A 20,908-nucleotide genomic window follows, 5' to 3' on the forward strand; every position below is an offset into this window, starting at 1 on the left:
GTGAATGGTGCTACTACTGACCAGAACTTAACTTATTCTTTCTTCCTTCCTTTATGGAAGCCTGATGCCCTTCCCCCTTCCTGGAGCCTCACAGCCTTGGTCCCAGACTTCAGCGGCAGGTATCCAATGGCTTAGCCACAGCATTCTCATAACTTTTTGTGCCCAAGTACGTCCACCAGCCTCAGCCCTCTTATACGAGGAGGGATCTTATAACACCTCAGCTTTTGTTTTAGCAGATGAAGATCCTGAGGGCTGGAGGCCCTCACCCACCCTCAGTGACACACACCAAAAAAAAAAGCCACAAAAGTAGCAAGTGAATGTCAGAACTCCAACCTACATCTTCTAAGTTCCAGGTTCTTTCTGTTGAATTTAGTACAGAAGTAGACCCAAGAAAGCCTAATAAACTGCGAAAACAACATTGGATTCTACGTGAATTACCTCTTCTTCCCAGATCCAAATACGGTTAATTAAAGAAATTTGTTAAGTCAAGTAATCAGCATTGAAAGACCTTAGAGGTCTATATTTCTAAAGATGGCTGCTCCAGAATTTATTGATCTGTTGGTTATATCATTTTGTATTTAACTATGAAAGGAATTTCTTCATTCAACAAGCATTTATCGTTTCCTTATCTAAAGAATGATTTGGCAAAAAAAAGAAAAAAGGAAAAAAAAGAAAGGAATACAAACTCAGACTTAAACCAATCACAATTCTTAGAAGAAATTTTGTCTTTCTACCCCTAACATACTAAAATTTTCCATTCTGGAAACCTGAAGATGATACAGTTCCATCGTCCCAAATACCCTATAAGGGTTCCATTGTTCTTATTTATACAGTTTAGGTCCTTATGCTCATCAATGTTTCCCCCTTTAATTTTCTAAAGAACAGCTAGAAGTTATCATGCTTTTTTTCGGGGTATCTTTTAATTTTGTTTTTTATATTTTATTTTTGGTGGGGCAAATGAGGATTAAGTGATTTGCCCAGGGTCACATGGCTAGTGTCAAGTGTCTGAGGCCAGATTTGAAGTCAGGTCCTCCTGAATCCAGGGCCAGTGTTTTTACCCACTGTGCCACCTAGCTGCCCCCTAACTTAGTCTTTTTTCCAACTTCCAGCCATGCATTGTCAGTTGCCTGTTAGGCATCTCTACCTGGATGCCCAGTCTTTCAATTCAGCATGTTCAAAGTTGAATTCTTCATCATTTCTCTCTAAAACCTATTCCTTCTTCTTACTTATGGATTACCTAATCTTCTTGATTTCAAGCTCAGTGTTCTATCCACCGTCTCATATAGCTACCCCTTACTGTACACACTTCCTCCTTTGACTTATTGACTGCTAACAGCAATGGTTCAGTGGTTTATTTGTGTTTTTTGTGAATGGTTTGGATTTTTTCTGAGTCTCTTATATAAAACTTGTTCTTTTTCTGGATAAAAATGACTGGTATGATTTGACTCAAGTACACAGTGTACAGTTTGCTGTTTGCTGTTTTCTTTTGTCAAACAGGCAACCACAGCATCACAAGACTTAGGTGAATACCAGGTTTATTACAAGAGAATGAAAGTGAATGTGGAGCCCAAAGAGTTCACAGTCCTTTTACATTTATTATAAGTACAACAAAGGAGGAGTAACACCGGGAGGGGACATGGCATGGGAGGGGAAAGTGTAGTAATCCCTCCTAAAGGGGAGGGGCAAAATCGATGGCAAAGCCACATTCTTTCCTCTTGGGACTATGAAGATAGGAGGGTCCACTTATCTGCAAAGGACCCCAGCTGCACAAGCATTTCCCCTGTTTGGCACAGACTGGCTGGTTCCTTTCTTACCTCCCAAGGATACATAGGGAATCCAGGTTGGGGTGTAAACAACAAATTATGTCTGCTCAGGAAGAGTTCCTTGACATATTCAGGGCCTCCTGCATGCTCTGGGTCCAGTGTTTCTGGAAAATATGGCAACTCAAAAAGACAAGTTCAGGGACCCTTTAATAGTAGCTAACACTTTAAAATTGGATATGGCTTTTGTTTTGGTCCTATTTTTAATCAAATCTGCATTTGGCTTTCATATTAATTGCTATAACTTAGATGATGCTAAATTATTGCCAACTTGTTTTTTTTTTCTTTGTTTTGTTTTGTTTTGTTTTTTTTTGGTGAGGCAATTGGGGTTAAGTGACTTGCCCAGGGTCACACAGCTAGTGTCAAGTGTCTGAGACTGAATTTGAACTCAGATCCTTCTGAATCCAGGGCCAGTGCTCTATCCACTGCCCCACCTAGCTGCCCCACCAACTTGTTTTTAAGTCTCTCTCCCCTGGTTTACTAAACTGTATCCATAAACATACTCATTCAACTAATCTGTCCCATAGTATATTCTTACTATCAGTTTCAGCCAAGTTTTTAATTTCAACAAGGCCACTCACTATCAAGAAAAATATCCTGGCATCAAAGGAAAAGAAAAGAACTAGAATCTTAGGCAATGCTTTTACATGGTCTCTCAGACGGCCGGAGAATAGCCGGACAAATTGTGATATATGAATGTAATGGAATATTATTGCCCTGTAAGGGAGATGATTGCTGAGAATCCTGGGTAGTATGAACTCACTCAGAGGGAAGGGAGAAGAACCAGGGGGATGATTAAATAAGGAAAATAACATTGGTAAAGACAAACTTGGAAAGACTTAAGGACTTGATCAATGCAATGACCAAACATGTCTCCAGAGGACCTGACAACATAGTTCCTGACAGAGAGGTGAGGAGCCACAAGGTGAGAAAGAGATAGACCATTTTGGACACGTCCATCACATGGATTCATTGTGCTTTATATATACTTATTTGTTTGTTTTTTGGTGAGGCAATTGGGGTTAAATGACTTGCCCAGGGTCACCACAGCTAGTAAGTGTCAAGTGTCAAGTGTCAAGTGTCAAAGGTCAGATTGAACTCAGGTCTCCTGACTCCAGGGCCAGTGCTCTATCCACTGTGCCACATAGCTGCCCCTATGCTTATGTGTACAAGGATTTCCATGCTTCCTTTCTTCTGATTTTCTTTGGGGGGTGGGAGAGGGGAAAGGGGAAGGTTAACATCAGTGATACCATAAATAAGAGGGCCTAATGAAACAGTTTAAATTGCAGATAAGAGAACAGAAGGAAGTTCCGAAGCACAGACAAGAACTACTATTTTAAAAGCAAAGTGGAGCATTTTTGTTGTTGTTCAGTTGTTTCAGTTGTGTCCTGACTCCTCATTACTCCTTTTTGGGTTTTCTTGGCAGAGATACTGGAGTGGTTTGCCATTTCCTTCTCCGGCTCATTTTGCAGATGAGGAAACTGAGGGAAACAGGGGTGAAATGACTTGGTAGTAAGTATTTGAGACCAGCTTTTAATTCAGGAAGCTGTCTTCCCATCTTCAGGGCTGGTGCTCTATCTACTGCACTACATAGCTGTCCCTAATTCTACTGTGGACCTGATCTGTTGTCCATTTGTACTGTCTACCTCAGATTAGATAGGTGGATAGATATGTGTGGACATATATACATGCACATGTACATATGTGTGTATATAATACATATATAGGTATGTATGTGTATATGCATGTATATATATGTATAATGATGAAGTGTATACTGAAGTTATATATATATTATTGATGAAGCGTCAGCAATATTCTAACCCCCCTCCCTCTCAGCAATAGATAGTTTTTTTTTGTGTGTTTTTTTTAAGGAATTGAAACTGTCTCTTTGATATTTGATTGGCTCAGTGGACCCAAGGCCTTAGGCTATTGAAGTAGTTTCCTGGACATCTAGGTACAGAATAGTTGAGACTTGAGGCTTTAGACCTTAGAACAACACTGGGAAGCTATGCTTAATTGAATCAATGCTTTATCTTCCCTGCTTTGAATATCCTCTCCCTGCTATTGTTAGGTAAACCTTCTTTTAGAGTAAGATGTCTAACAGTGGTAGTGGTAGTGGCAGTGTTGCTGCTGATGGGGTCCTGACCAATGAGGTTCAGTTCTCAAGCAGGCACAAGGAGCTCAGCTTGCTGCTGGTGCATGTAGAGCCTTGGGGAACCAGCTTCCAAAAATCTGTGATGATGTGTAATGAATGGGCCTGGCTTTCTTACCTCAGAGCATGTACAGGTTTTCTCTGATGTTTCCTTTCTACTTAATGAATAGTAAAAAAACCCCCAAACCCCCCAGACAACCCAAAAAAACTCTTTTGATTGGCTGATGAACCAGAAACTGAGCATACATTCCAATAAAGTGACTAATCAGGCAATTTAAAAACTCTTTCTGGTGATGTAATTCCCCTGGAGAGAAAGAAAAAGTACTGACAACAGCATATTCTCCCTACCTGGCCACATGTGAAGTCATGAATGCATGCTATGGTAATTTTTCCATCTCTTGTGTTTCATTCTTTTCTATTCTTAGGTGAATGAGTTTCAGAGATGGGTGTATTAGAGTGACAACCTTGCAAGAATATATAACCCACTCCAGGACCCCTTTCTGTTTCCCCTGATCACCAGCAACCTACAGGATACCACCCAGTAATGCATCAGTCATGGTGGCAAAAGACATATCTCAAAGTGAGCTATTTGTCCTGTGAAGCCATGTGAAATGAATGCCTTTGGAATAACTTTAAATATCAGCCTTTTCTTCCCAGGTGGTAGAAGGGGAGAATTTGATCCCGGTTTTTGTTTGTATCACTTGTATAATGATATTGAAGGGCTATTAACATGTACTGGTAAGTTGGGCTTCCCAGAAGGGATATAGAGTAAGATGCAATGAAGAATGAAAAGGCCCCTGACCCAGAGTTTATAACCTAGTAGGGAGAATAAGACGTGGGACCCATAAATCTAATACAAATTAGAATATAACATTTGTATACGAGAAATACAAAGTGCTATAAAGTCAGATAAGGGCAATATTATTTGTAGCATAAGACTTTAGGGAAATCTTCATGGAAGAGATTGCATTTGAATTGGGTCACAACTTTTTTTTTTTTTTAAGGGCAATGAGGGTTAAGTGACTTGCCCAGGGTCACAATCTAGTAAGTATCACATATCTGAGGGTGGATTGAACTCAGCTCCTCCTGAATCCAGGGCTGGTGTTTTATCTATCCATTGTGCCACCTAGCTTCCCCCTGGCTCACAATTTTTTAAAAGAACGTTTTATTTATTTTTTCTCAATTACATATAAAAATAATTTTAAACATTCATTTAAAAATCATTTTAAAGTCTTAATCCCTGCCTTCATTTCCCCTCTCTCCTCCCTGAGAAGGCAAGCATTTTGATTATACACATGCAGACCTTGTAAAACATAGTTCCAAGCCATGTTGCAAAAGAGAACAATACCAAAAACAAACAAAAAACACAAGAAAATAAAGTATAAAAAAAAGTACATTTTGATTTGTTCAGGACTCCATCAGTTCTTTCTCTGGAGGTGGATAGCATTTTTCATCACAGGTCCTTTAGAATGTTCTGGATCTTGTATTTGTTGAGAATAGCTAAGTCATTCACAGTTGATCATTGTACAGTATTGCTTTACTGGGTACAAATTCCTGGTTCTGCCTCAGTTCACTATTCATCTATTTCTGGGCCACAGTTTGTACAAGTTGTTAAGCGATATTTGGAGTTAGTCAAAGGTATAAGCATTCTCTTTCTCCTGAGGTGAAGGGATAGTTCTTTGTATGTAACAAGTACTTTGCTAAATGCTTGGGATTATAATACAAAATAAAGAAAACCCTTGCTCACAAGAAGCTTACATTCAAATTGAAAGAAAAGACACAAAGGGGATTGGTGGCAACAAAGCCACTTAGACCTGAAAATTACAGGGATAGTATAGCAAGTGGGGTCACAGAACAAGAGTTACCTATCCCATCCAGAAACCATGGTAGAATTGATTTGATCATCGTTCTGAAACCACGGGGTAAGTAAGGATGGAAAGATAAGGAAAGAGTACACACAGAGAGTAAGGAGTCAAGTGAGGCATGGTGATTGGGCTTTTGAGAAAAATGTCCAGGCGACGGTAGTGGACAGTAAGAAGAAAGAGACTCCATGGCAGAACTTTTCTCAGGAGAAAACAGTACAAGATAATTGGCAAGGAAGTGATGGCCTGAGAGTAGGGAAACTCAGATTTTTACCAGAAGCTTCAACTCAGCCTGCTGTTGCTATAATTTGTATTCAATCACTGTAATAACTACATTTGGCCTGTGTGGTGAATGAGTTAGTCCTTGGGGCTGTTATAAAGGAAAATAAGGGCTGGTGACCCCAAGTGGATGGTGCAATAAGATTTGCTGTGCTTTTTTTTCCCCTCTGGGAATTAATCTATATCCCTGGAGTAGAACATGGAACCTGGGTCACTAGGTAAGACAAGTGGACTATGGAAATATTTTGCACATGCCCAGTTAGAAGTGAGCTGGCATAGGTCAAGCATTTTTTTTCTTTTCTTTTTCTTTTTTTGGCCATCTGTTGAATTGCAGAGAATCTAGCACCCTTTAGCAGCTGCTCTTTATCACCTGGCAGAGATGTACTACATGCGTGCCCTCTTTGTGGCATGTGGACAAGTGTTTCATAAGAAAGGACCTGTTTTTACAATATTAATACTAATGAATTTCTCGTAATATTAGACACTTAAAGACTTTGGAATTAGAGATTTAGGTGAAGATATATATATATATATATGAAAATTGAGGCTATATATATTTTGCTTCATGTCAAAACTAATTAAATGCACACTGGGGAGAGAAATAAAAGTTTTTCATTCAATTCAATAAATATTTATGAAGCATTATATGTACAATCTTATATTAATCATATCAACTGATTATATTATTTTTAACTCATCATAATAAAATATATGAAAGAGATTTGGTAATCCAAACTATAGCTGGAGAAAGGAAAGCCATTTTTAATATGATACTTCACTTTTGCAACTTCCTCTCTTAGTCTTTGAATACTGAGGTCAAGTTACCAATGTCTTTTATTCAGTTTCTCATCTTCCAACAATTAACATCTGCTAGTTGAACTCTGGAGTCTGGCATTAACCCATAAGAAACCTTCCTCCTAATCTCTAGGTGAAATAATTCATGCATTCTTTTTCACTATTATGAGAGTTCTTAAAAACAAATATATGCATGTATGTATGTATGTATACAAATATAACAATTTTATATCTATAGCTAGATCTATCTTTAAATATATATCTATATATAGCTATATGTAGATATAGCTATATTTATGCTATATATCTACATATAGATAATATATCTATATATCTACATATAGATAATAAATCTATATGTAGGTATACGTATCTATAGCTATAGCTATAGATATGGAGAGGAGAGAGAGAGAGAGGAGGGAGAGACAGACAGACAGAAAGACAAAGACTGAGAGAGTGGGTTTAAAAACCAAGCTTGATACTTATCTCATTTTACTGAGTTCAAAAGGAATCTTCTGTTCTGGCTCAAGTCTCTCCCGCTCCTGGCTATCCTTCATTTAGCTAGCAAATTGATCTTCCTTAAGCACAGATCTGACCATAATATCTCCATCTTCAATATACATGTAAAATTTCTGTTTGGTTTTCAAGCCTTTAATAACATATCCCCTTCCTACCTTTCCAGAGCATTTCACTGGCCGGCCCCCTTATTACCTGCCTTTCCTTCATCCTATACTTATTGGCTTAGGCTTCCTTTAAGACTCAGTGAAAAGTCTGCCTTTTGCAAGAATCCTTTCCAGTCATTCCTTAATCTTAGTGGCTTCCTATGAGATTCTCTCCAATTTATCCTGTATGTATCTTGTTTGTATATAGTTGTTTGCAAGTGTTTTCCCCATATCTTGTAACCTCCTGAGGTCAGGTTCCTGCCATTCAAGTGGTCTATGGACCATGTTTCCTGGGTCTGAGAGACTCAATCCAGGTTTCTACTGGTGGGTGATATTTGAGATTAGGTAATCCAAGCTTCACATGAGGTGAGAAAGATGTCTGTTATTCGGAAAAGGGGTCCATAGGCTTTACCAGACTTCCAAAGGGATATATGACACATCAAAACCGTTAAGAACCATTTATTCCTATGATTTTTTAGTGGGGTTTTTTGGTAACAGAAATGTTCGATATCAAAAGTTTTTTCAGCATCTGTTGATGTTACAATAAGATTTTTGTTTTGTTTGTTTTTGTTTTTGCAGGGCAATGGGGGTTAAGTGACTTGCCCCAGGGTCACACAGCTAGTAAGTGTCCAAGTGTCTGAGGTTAGATTTGGCTCTTTATACAATATTTAAATCATTAACTTGGTGATTTATCCCCTAGAAATTGGAAACATATTGTGGTTTATTCAAATGACTCCCCTGATCATTTTCTTCATGAAATCCCACAATGCAATTATTTACCTTTTTTTTTGGTTTTGGTTTTGTTTTAGTTTTTTTGTGGGTAATGAGGGTTAAGTTACTTTCCCAGGGTCACACAGGCAGTAAATGTCAAGTGTCTGAGGTCAGATTTGAACTCAGGTCCTCCTGAATCTAGGGCCAGTGCTTTATCCATGCACCACCTAGCTTCCCCCAATTATTTACCTTTTATGATTATTAGTCCTTGGGATAGTGTCTGCCCTAGCTCCAGAAAATAGCCTACCAGTCCCTCTATGGATGCATGATATTCTACTATGCGAATTACTAAACAGAAGGCTTATGGACTATCTGGACAAAGAGAGCAGGTGTGGGATAGTTTTCTCAGAAAGTCCAATCCAAGGCCATCTTCGGACAATGGCTATGTAATTTAGAAATAGAACTCCCTAGGTTATTTACATAGCCAAGATGTACCCTTTCCCATTCCTTTCTTGCTTCTCCTCAGTCTCTATTGGCCAGTGAGAAGATCTTGCTCTGCTACAGTTCCAGGCCCCTGATTGTGCCTAAGATGACCCTCCTTATTTTGTTCTGTTTCAGAATGTGATGCTTATGAGTGAAAGCAGGACTCTTTAGAGGTAGATAGTGTTTCTATAGCCAAGTCTTCAATAATGCAACAATTTAGCCATACCTGTACCATCTGCCAAGTATATAATGTTGGGAAATCAAGAGAAACAAAAGAGTATTCTCACATCATAGGATCACTTTATTAACATTGTGAATGAGGATTGGAACTGATTCTGTAATTTCTTTTCTTTTTTTTTTGTGAGGCAATTGGGGTTAAGTGACTTGCCCAGGGTCACACAGCTAGTAAGTGTCAAGTGTCTGAGGCCAAATTTGAACTCAGGTCCTCCTGACTCCAAGGCTGGTGCTCTATCCACTGCACCACCTAGCTGCCCCCCCTGAATCTGTAATTTCAATAGTTTAGCAAATTTCTGGGTGAGGGAAATCCATTTACCAATTGCAGGCTGACATCTTCTTTGTTTCATAGATCACTGTTAAATGACTTACCCAGAGTCACACAGCTTGTATATTTCGGTGGGAGCATTCGAATTTATGTCTTATTTGATTTGAGGCATACTCTCTAGCCACTATGCCATGCTGCTTCTCTTTGCTGTAATTATGAATGTTCTTTCTGAGTGTCTGAGGCTGGATTTGAACTCAGGTACTCCTGACTCCAGGGCCGGTGCTCTATCCACTGCACCACCTAGCTGCCCCGGGTCTTCATTTTTTTTTTTTTTTTAGTGAGGCAATTGGGGTTAAGTGACTTGCTCAGGGTCACACAGCTAGTAAGTGTTAAGTGTCTGAGGCCGGATTTGAACTCAGGTACTCTTGACTCCAGGGCCGGTGCTCTATCCACTGTGCCACCTAGCTGCCCTCAAGGTCTTCATTTTTTGAATCCATGTATCCCCTGTAAATTAATTTCTATCATGATGGAGTTTGTAGCAAAAAGAGAAGGGTGATTGTGCTACTAAACTTTTACCCTGCCCTGAGAATATATTTATCATTCCAGGGGGAAGAGCATGTGCCACAAGTGATATCTATTACTTCTGGGACAAATGACCTGACATTAGGCCCTTGTGGCAAGTCCTGATGAAGTTTGTTTTCATGGTGGGAATTATGAAAGGCTGAGCTGGGAAGGTGCGCTCTATTATTACCTAGGCTTTTGGAGTAGCTGGCTGCCTTTGTAGTTATATGCTTTCTTCAAGTACCTAGATGGCTGTCAAAAAAAAGTCTTGAGGGCTGCTACCCAGCAACTCTACAAACACTGTTCTCTCCTTTTCCTAGGAAAGAAATTATCCTGAACTTGGAGTAAAAATGGCCCAGACCAGAAGTGTCTGACTCATGCCAGCAAAACTCTTGAGAGAAACAGGGAATGAAACTAAAATGTGGTGTGAGATTTAAAATTGGATATTAGATCATAAATCTCCCCTACTTAACCTTTCCCTTAATTTATCTCCCAGACTAGTAAATGGAAAGAAGCTTTTGGTTTTCTAGATAGACCTTTTATTGTTATGGTAGTCACAAGGTGATGTTGATTAGAAGGATAGGAAAGTAGAAACACAATACATAATCGTCTTAAGTCTAAGCTTAGTCTATATTCCTTATAAAAACTCCTCCAAAACCGAAGGCCACCTTTGGAGAGAGAGAGACCGTCTATGGGCAGTCAGGAGACCAGCAGAGCAGGAAAAAGCTCCCACTTCCCATTCTCTCCTTGCCTTTTAAGCTCGCACCCCGGAAGTGGAGTGCTAGCAGGCAGTCTGACATGCGCAGCAGGCGGACTGGCGTGCTTAGCTCATGCCGTTGGTCTCCTCCTGAAGGGTGGTCTTTAAAAAACTGGCGTCTTTCAGTTATCCTAACTGACTGTTAAAAAACTTTCATATTTTTTTTTACCACAGTGGGAAATGTTTAACAAAATAAGTAAAATACAATACAATGTACATAACATAATCTGTCATTTTCTAAGTAAATATGCTGCCGATCTGTTCCTATTTGAGTTTTGACACCACTAGCCATCATGCTTGCACTACAAATGTACTCTTTAAGTAAGGATTTGATAGTATTTATACTTACTCTAATCATTATCAAGGAGATCAGGATGCTGGAAAAAATTCTGGCTGTTTGGCAGAATCTTCTCCTCTTCCTTGGAACTGGTAGAGGGAATGATATAAAATGCAGTCCAGCAAGCCAGGAGAGGAGAAAGCACAGAGATGTATAGAGCTGCCATAGAAGCTTACAGAAGGGCTATGGTCATGAAGTTATCAGTAGCAAATCAATAAGCACTTATTAAGCGCTTGTTATGCACCAGGCACTGTGCCAAGTGATGGGAATACAAAGAGGCAAAAAAACATTTCCTGATATGGAGAGTTCATAAGTTTAGTGGTGGAGATCACATGCAAATAACTATGGACAGGGGCAGCTAGGTGGCGCAGTGGTAGAGCACCGGCCCTGGATTCAGGAGGACCTGAGTTCAAATCTGGCCTCAGACATTTAACACTTACTAGCTGTGTGACTCTGGGCAAGTCACGTAACCCCAATTGCCCTCACACACACACACACACACACACACACACAAAATTTTAAAAAATAACTATGGACAAATGGGATTCTATAGGATACACTGGAGATAATCAACAGAGGGAAGGCACTAAGATCAAAGACTGGGGAAGGCTCCTTGTAGAAGACAGATTTTTAACTGTGACTTGAAGGAGCCAGGGAAACTAGGAAGCAGAGATGAGGAGGGAGAGAATGCCAGGCCTATGGCCAGGCAGAGAAAATGCACGGAGTTGGGAGGTGGAGTATCTTATGTGAGGAAGAGCCAGGGCAGTGTCACTGGATTGTAGGGTACATAGAAGAGAGTATGGTATAAAAGACTAAAAGGAAGGAAGGGGGGCACCTAGGTGGTGCAGTGGATAGAGCACTGGCCCCTGGAGTCAGGAGGACCTGACTCATACTAGCTGTGTGACTTTGGGCAAGTCACTTAACCCTCATTACCCAACCAAAAAAAAAAAAAGAAGGAAGGAGCCTTGTTATAGAGGAATTTGCATGCCAAACTGTTGATTCTACATTAGATCATGAAGGTGATAGGATGCAACTGGAGTGGATTGAATAAGGGGATGACATGGTAAGACGTACGTCTCCAGAAGACCAATTTGACAGCTGAGGCAGGGAGACCTCATGCTATTGCAATAGGCCAGGCATGAGGTGATGAGGGTCTGCACCAGGATGATGGCAGAGTCAGAGGAGAGAAGGGGGTGTATACAAGAAATGGTAGGAAGGTAGAATAGACAGGATTTGGCAATGTATTCAATATGGGAAGTGAGAGAGAATGAGTAGAGGATAACACTTAGGTTGTGAGTGTAGGTATCTCAGGATGGAGATACCTTGGACAATAATAGGAAATTTAGGAAAGGAGGATTTAGGCGAAAAGACAATGAGTTCAGTTTTGGTCAGGTTGAGTTTAAGATATCTATGAGATGTTCAGTTTGAGATAGCCAACATCCAACTCCAGTGTTGGAGTTGTGAGACTGGACGTTAGGAGAGAGTTTGGAGCTAAATCAGCAGATATAGAAATCCTCAGTACAGAGATGGTAATTGAATTCATGGGAACTGATGAGATCACCAAGTGAAATGGTATAAAGGGAAAAAAGAGACACCTACCAGTGGGCATGACCTCAACAAAAATCCAGCGAAGGACACTGAGGAATTGTCAGACAGGTCGGAAGAGAACCAAGAGAAAGTAGTCATAAAACCTAGGGAGGAAAGAGTATCAAAAAATATGATCTACAGTGTCAGTGGCTTCAGAGAAGTTAGGAAGGATGAAGATTAAGAAAGGGCCATTAAAAGATTTGGTGATTTAGAGATTATTGGTAACTTTGGAGTTATCATCAACTGATCATCAATTGAATCAAGTTGAATAATCAACGGAATGATTAAATTGGAAGTTAGACTGAAGGGTTTTAAGAAGAGAGTAAGAATAAAGGAAGTGGAGGAATTGATTGTAGATGACTTCAAAGTTTAGTCACAAAAGGAGAGCTATGGGAGGGTATTTATTGGGGATAGAAGGATCAAGTGAGATCTAGTTATACTTCATGATAAGATTGTTAATAAATATGATAAATAAAAATAGAAAGTACATTCTCTGGGTGAGAGTTTTTTGAAGGCTATGATACCTCCATTGTAACAATTCATAGATAGGCTGAGAATATCCATTTTATAATAGCTATGACTAAAGGGAATCAGACTGTCTACTGGTCAGCTGTCTAGCAGAATTATGGTACTTAAATTCCAAGTACCATTTTAATTTTGACCATCCTGATTCTAGATAGCTTCTCTCCTCTTTAAAAAAAAAAAGCCTTCTGACTTCTGTTCAAGAGATTAAAGGATTAGAGAGAAACTAGGGTATGTTTGAACAGAAGTCTTTGGTCTCCACCCACTGCATAGTTTACAGGCTGTACACCCACCAATATAGCACATCTTGCTTTCAAGCATTTATTAAAGACTTACTTTGTGCCAAGCACTGTACTAGACAAGTTGTGGGGGTGGGGACAAATGGAAAAGCAATAAAAAGTAAAGAAAAGAAAAGCAATAACCCTCATTACTCTCAAGGACCTCACATATGGGAGGGTTGAACTGTGAGGAAGATGGAGCCCTGTTGGTACTAAGGGTTCAGCAAAGCACAAAGTCCTTAGGTTGCCTCAACAAGTACAGATGCAGTGTGTGTGTGTGTGTGTGTGTGTTGGTGGTGGAGGTGGGGAGGGTGGTTTGGGGGGGGGGGGTCTGGAGTACATAGTGGCTGTATAAATGGTAAGGCCCAGTGGATCTCCGGAGATAATAGCAGAGAAGATGGTGACCCACCATTTTGTCAGAAGGATCATAGTTGGTGACTCCCTACATGTTCCAGAGGTGTGAGTAGCCATGTTGCTAACCCCTAACTGTTGGGAAGGGATTAGTAGGCCTGGATGGAGCAGGGCTCTAGGTCACAGGTGTCAAACATTCAGCCCGACCTGAACCAGAATGAAATATAGTCCTATCTGATTTTAATGTGTGATCTATTAATTTTAAAAAAGAAATATGAAAGCTGTATGGTTTTCTAAGTCAATATGAAGCCCACATGGATTCTTATGTTCAACTTTAGTGACCCTTATTTTTATCTGAGTTTGACAGCATTGCTCTAGGTTACTTCTTTTGGGGGTGATGAGAGGAAATCAGCATCCAGCCAGGAAAGATCTTCCATCTGCTGATAGGAGTAGGGGTGTGTTAAGGGCTAAAATTCTAGCTAAACTGTCTAAAATATCTGGGTTTTTTGGTTTTTTTTTTTTGGCAGGGCAATGGGGGTTAAGTGCCCAGGGTTACACAGCTAGTAAGTGTCTGAGGCTGGGTTTGAACTCAGGTCCTCCTGAATCCAAGGCTGGTGCCTTATCCACTGCGCCACCTAGCTGCCCCCTGTCTAAAATATCTAATGAGTGGTCACCAATAAATTATAAGCTTTAGCAAGAGTTAGACTTTTAAGCATTTATTAAGGAGAATAAGAATTTGGTAAAGAGAGAAGAAAAGACCTAGATTCCTATCTATTAAAGGGAGAGCGCATTTCTAGCTCCCTTCTCCACCAGCATCCCCAGGAAAAGAGAAAGAGGCAGAGCGCCTGGCTCCCCCTTCCTCCTCCCACCAGCCAACATCACTTCCTGACACCAAAGAAAAGATGCATGGTCCTGTCCTCAAAGACCTTCCTTCAAGGCGGAGCTTTCCTATAGTAAGTCTCCAGTAGGTGGTGTCATTCCAATCATTACAGGTGGGAAGTGAGGGGTGGGGCCTAGGGAAAGGGAAGGTCCCTGGCAGAGACTGCTGTGGCTGAATTTTTAGGTACCGGTTGGCATTTGGGTAGCAGGCCAGATGAAGCAAGGGAGGGAAAAATGTCAGTTTCTTTGGTGCTGGGTCCAGGTGGTTGATATAACTGATCAAGAATCCCCCTGTGCTATCTTAGCCAGGATGCATGTCCAAGTCCAGAAAATTTCTCTACACCAGCAAATTAGGGGTTCCTCTGTTCACCTCAGCTACATCTACCCACACACATTGTCAATCATTAACACTTAACATTTATTTATGAAATTGTTTTCCAGTGAAACAGCTAGCTGAGTATAGGATTTTGAGGGAATTAAACATTAACAAAAAAGTTTTGGCCATTCTGAACTTGACAAATACCAACAAAAACAAATATTTCCATCTACAATGAAGGGCAGCAAGAGAGGATTGCATTCAAAACCACAAAGCTACACTATGTCCAGTTTATTTTCTTTTTAAAAGTATGTAACACATTCAATACATTCGTTTCAAACTTTTGCACTTGTTTGGGTTTCCCTGAACCTCCTATTCTCTTTTGTGGTTCAGGTCAAGCTGAATGTTTGACACCTCTGACCTAGAGCCCTGCTCCACCCAGGCCTACTAACCCCTTCCCAACAGTTACGGGTCAGCAACATGGCTACTCACATCTCTGGAACATGTAGGGAGCCACCAACTACAATCCTTCTGACAAGATGGTGGGTCACCAGTGTTTTATTGATGTACTTCTCTTTGGCCTCACTATGACTAGCCTCTTCTCTCCCCAATTCTCTTCTCAGGATGAAAATAAAACCCCTCTCCTTTATGACAAATAAGCATAAGCAAACTTTTTTTAAATTAAAATTTTAGAGTAGAAGGAAGTGACAGAAGCAGGGGGCGCTGCTTATGGAAGACATTGGGTTGTCAGTGTGAAAATACAGGGTGCCTCCTGATGCTGGTGGGCAGATAAGAGGGAAAAGTATCACTGGAAAGGACAGCATTGCAAGAAAAGTCCGGGAAGTACTGAAGATAAGCTATGTCACAATTTTTCTTTCAGACAAGCCATTCTGACATTTCACTTATGATCCAGAAAGGGCTTAGGTTTCACAAACCACAGTATATCAAGGATACAAAGGAGTTAGGATAAATGCCATCAAAAGGACAATCCCTTCATTCTTGGTAGACCATTTATTACCAAGCCTACTGGCTAAAGGGTCTCTCCAAGCCCCATGAATGAAAGGTAGAAATAGCAACTCAAGTAAAATAAATGGAGAAGCTTTGTCTTGATCCTGCATAAATCTGGCTCCACATATCAGAGGACTGTGGTTTCCCCAACCCTTTATAAAAGATCTGCTGATAAATAGTCCCAGACCACACACTTCTATGCTACTTTTCTCTAAAACACTCAAGAAAAATGCTAATTACAATACTACCGTGGTGTGCGGTTGAAAAGTGGTTAGTAATAGAGGGCACAGAAGAGAAAGACCTTTAAGTGTGGTTCAAATGACTAATGAATAGTTTGCATTTTGGTTTGTGACTGTGGTCATGGTTTCCTTCTCTCCTTCTCAAGTTATTCTTTTCAATTCAAAGCCTTCCCACCTTGTTGCTCCGTGTGCAGCTTTTGATTTCTATTTGTCAAAAATTATGCAACCGGGGACAGCTTGGTGATTTGGTGGATAGAGCATTGGGCCTAGAGTCAGTAAGAGCTGAGTTCAACTCTGGCCTCAGATACTTACTAGCTGCATGACCCTGGGCAAGTCACTTAACCCTCATTGCCTTAAAAAACACAACCTACTATGTGATGGTACAAATCCTAATTCAAGATATCCTTACTACAGTTCCCCTACTGACTAACTTAAAGCTGTCCCTGCAACTATTTATTCACTATTTGGAAAATGTTGCATGGCCAATGTTATACAACATTGTTATGTTTTCCTCACATGACCAGCTCTGAAAAATATGCCTGATTTGAATGCCATTAGACATTCTGTGGTCCAGAACCTTAGCATTAGGTTTCTTATTGATAATAAAAATCTCATCTAAAATGTCACTAATGAAATTTGTCTTGAAGCTAAAGGAAATATATAGAATAAATCAGGGGCCCATACCCTTGTTGTAAGTTGAAAACCATCTTGGAACCTTGATGCTTGGTCTGGTTTTGAAAATGTTGTTGCCATAATTTTCAAAATGTTTTCTTAATTGGGAGAAATCAAAGAAGAATTAATTGAGTTAACCAAGTTGTATGTAGTATTAGCATTCCATAGAGAAACCTTGTCTTTTTTTGAATTGTTTTTGTTTTGTTTTGCAGGGCATTGAAGGTTAAGTAAACTTGCCCACGGTCGCAAAGCTAATAAGTGTCAAGTATCTGAGCCTGGATTTGAACTCAGATCCTCCTGTATCCAGGGCCAGTGCTTTATCCACTGTACCACCTAGCTGCCCCTGAAACTTTGTCTTTTAAATAGCTTTCTTCTTATCCCTATTTTGTTACAGTGTCACTAACCTTCTTGTTAACTTTTAAAAAATGAAATTAAAATTTTTTTAATCAACAAAAATCCATCTTTTTTTCATTCTCATTTCTTCCCTTTTTGTAATATTGCTAACTTCTATAGCACCTAGGGGTACCCCCCAGCTTACGTAATGGGTCCATCAGCTACTCCAGGTTCAAGATATTTTGTTGGTACACTCAAAATCATGCATCCTTTGGCCAAAGAACACAATTAGATCAAAGAAATGTATTTAAGTAGGATAGTAAGGAAAACATTTTTCAAATTCTTCCATAAACTTTACAGATACTATCAATGGGAAGACTAGCCACAGGGAGGGAACATGATTGCAATCAAAAAACACTATAGTTGGACAGGACATATCTTTTTGTGTGTTCAGAATTTCATTCCTGACAACTTCTCATCCCCTGTAGAATTTTAGTTTATGAGATCCCTAACTATGTATTTTCTAAACCTTTTGTGATCTGTTCTCCCTCAATCTAGCCTGTGTGTTAGGCTATGACAGTTTTGTGGGAGCTTACTTGAATTAAAGCCACATTCCTATGTATTAGTGTAGGTAGGAGCATCCATGCTTATGATGAGAATAAACTCTTTCATCTAAAAATTAATAGGTTAGGTATTAATAGTGTGGTAAAATAATGGAATTTGGCAGACTGATTGGAATGGGCCCACACCTGGCCTGTCTTGAGTGATGTATGCTGCTGATGTCAGCAGGAGAAAACTACTCTCTGATTGAGTTTGAAGGACCTCCCCTTTTGGGGGGAGGGAGAATAAACGCTCGCTGAGGAGAGCTCACTCTCTTTTCGGTTGGTGAGCTGTGGGAATGGACGAAAGAGAGGTTTTTTCCTGGTAGTTTGTCCTGTGGACCCTGGCTAATAGCTGTTTCCTACTGAAGCTACAGACCCCAGGTAGTGAGTTAATAAATGAGCCCAGCTTTTTGAAATAGCTGAACTGGAAGTGAGTTTGGGGATTGTATAGGCTTTTGTTAGAGTAAGGGGGATTATCCATTTTTCTTTTTCCCTATTCCCTTGTCTTTGATTTTATTAATTTCACCTTTACTGTGTATTTTATTCCCATTAATAAAACCTGATTCGTTTGTGGAAAAGAGGCTGTTAAACTCCTTTCTTATTGGCCTGGGAGAAATATCTAAAAAGGCAGTTCAGAGGGGAAGAAGTTTTGAACCTAGAGGTCCCTCATTATTTTCTGAACCTCAATATTATGGCGAGCCACCCAATTAACTCTCTACATATTAAATTTGGCCCCCACAATCATTATCTAATATTTAGATATGTAAATTTCAGTCTCATATATATGATTTCAAATTATTTCTGAATAACTCAAAACACATTGGGCAATAGTAAAATTTCTCTATTTACTCCTGATTAAAAGCTTTGCAATGATATGACACTCATTCAAGGAAAGCCAAGAAGGGCTTTTAAATTTGGCTTTCAAGAAGCCAAAATGTCCCCAAATGTGGTATGTCTAAACTTAAACCAGGCATTGATTGATTTCACTTTCTCCCTTTAATTAGAAAGCTTATCAATTTCAAGGGTAGCTATTTTCACCTAAGAATAATGCTTCAATTTTTTTTGGTGGGGCAATGAGAGTTAAGTGACTTGCCCAGGGTCATACAGCTAGTAAGTGTCAAGTGTCTAAGGCCAAATTTGAACTCAGGTCCTTCTGAATCCAGGGCCAGTGCTTTATCCACTTCGACACCTAGCTGCCCCATTGACAAAGGTCTTTTTAAAACTTTTGCTAACAGAGTTAGAACTTTGAATTTATCCTATTGTCTTAAGCCTTGACAGTCTATCCTTAACTAATAGGATAGAAGCTGAAAATGATTTGTCATTGATCTGCATGTTGTGAAAATTTGTTTTGATTTGGGGACCCTACCTTTGGGCTGAGATTAGAAAGCCTTAGGCCCTCAGGTTTTTCTTCTGCTTCAGCTGAGCCAAAAAGCCCTGTGGGCTGTACAAGATGCCAGGTCAGACAGCTGGGGGAGGGAGCCCCCCACCAGCTGCAGCCCTGGCTGGCAGATTAGCTTGGTGTGTATGGGGGCGCAAAAAGCCCCGAGATTTGAGTGGAGAGGAGGAAGATGTATATAGACCTGGGAGTTAGACAGCGAGGGGAACTGACAAGATTAGAAGAACAGAAGGGGGGCTTACAAGATTAGAAGGGCGGCAAAGGGCAGACTGATGGAGCAGACAGACAGAACAGGAGGCAGCGGAGAGCACAAAAGTGGTCAGCACAGGGTACAGGTTGGAGGCCAGAAGATTAAGAGAACAAAAGGACACTGGAGCACCAGGAGAACGGAAGGAGAGGTCAGTGAGAGAGAAACACAGGGGTTCATCGGTGGCAGTAAGGAGAGGAATGTTAGATGAAGGGGGATAGACAAAACGAAAGGGGCTTGGAGTTAGAAGAAAGTAGCTGATTGACCCAGCAATACTACTTTTGGGTCTTTTTCCCAAAGAAATCATGGAAAGGGGAAAGAGATCACATGTACAAAAATATTTATAGCTGCTCTTTATGTGGTGGCAAGAAATTGGAACTTGAGGAGATGCCCATCAATTGGGGAATGGCTATACAAGTTGTGGTATATGAATACAATGGAATACTACTGTGCTGTAAGAAACGATGAGCAGGAGGAGTTCAGAGAAACCTGGAGGGTCTTGCGTGGGCTGATGATGAGTGAGATGAGCAGAACCAGAAGAACATTGTATACAGTATCATCAACATTGAGTGTTGATCTACTGTGATGGACTATATTCTTCTCACCAACGCAATGGTACAGAAGAGTTCTAGGGAACTCATGATAGAAGAGGATCTCCAAATCCAGGAGAAAAAAAAAAAGAACTGTGGAGTATAGATGCTGAATGAACCATACTATTTCTTTTGGTTTTGGTGCTGATGTTTTTCTATTTTGAGGTTTTTCATCATTGTTCTGATTTTTCTCTTATAACGTGACTAATGCAGAAATATGTTTGTTATTATGCGTATACATATATATAACCTATGTCAGATTACCTGCTGTCTAGGGGAGGGGGGAGGAAGGGGAGGGAGGGAGAAAAATCTGAAATTGGAAAGCTTGTATAAACAAAAGTTGAGAACTATCTTTACGTGTAACGGGAAAAAAAATAAAATACTTTATTAATTTAAAAAAAAAAAGAAGAAAGTAGCTGAGTAGTGAAAGTGGAATATACCCTAAGGCAAGAGGTGGTAATGGCCCTTATTGTATTAAAAAAGTTCCAGGCGCAGCAGGTGGAAAGAGACATGCTGGAACACAGTCAGGTTGTACATTTTATTTCCCTGTATTCTTAATTTTAAATAGGATCTCATAAATAAACTCTGCTTTGATTATTTAGTTAAGAGGCTTCTTAATCTTTTGCTTATCAATTTTGTGAGTGGAGCAGTGTGGTGGAACTTTGTAAATGGCCCATATTAAGTTAATAGCAGTCAGATAACCAAATAGTCAACAGTCCCAGATTAAGTATCCCAGTCAGATTAGGCCCCCCACATTAGGCCCAGAAAGTCATTCAAAATATTTCTACATTTGAATGGCGACCACAAAGGGACTTATGGCCCAATTATAATTTTTCTAAAGTTATGATTTTCATATAGTTATAATTTTCTATAAGTCCTATTATATAAATTTTCCAGATTAGTTATTAATAATTAATTTTTTTACAATGTCATTCATTGAAATCAGTGTTACTATTAAACCTCT

This window comes from Dromiciops gliroides, chromosome 2 (assembly GCF_019393635.1).
Source record: "Dromiciops gliroides isolate mDroGli1 chromosome 2, mDroGli1.pri, whole genome shotgun sequence".
NCBI lineage: Eukaryota > Metazoa > Chordata > Mammalia > Microbiotheria > Microbiotheriidae > Dromiciops > Dromiciops gliroides.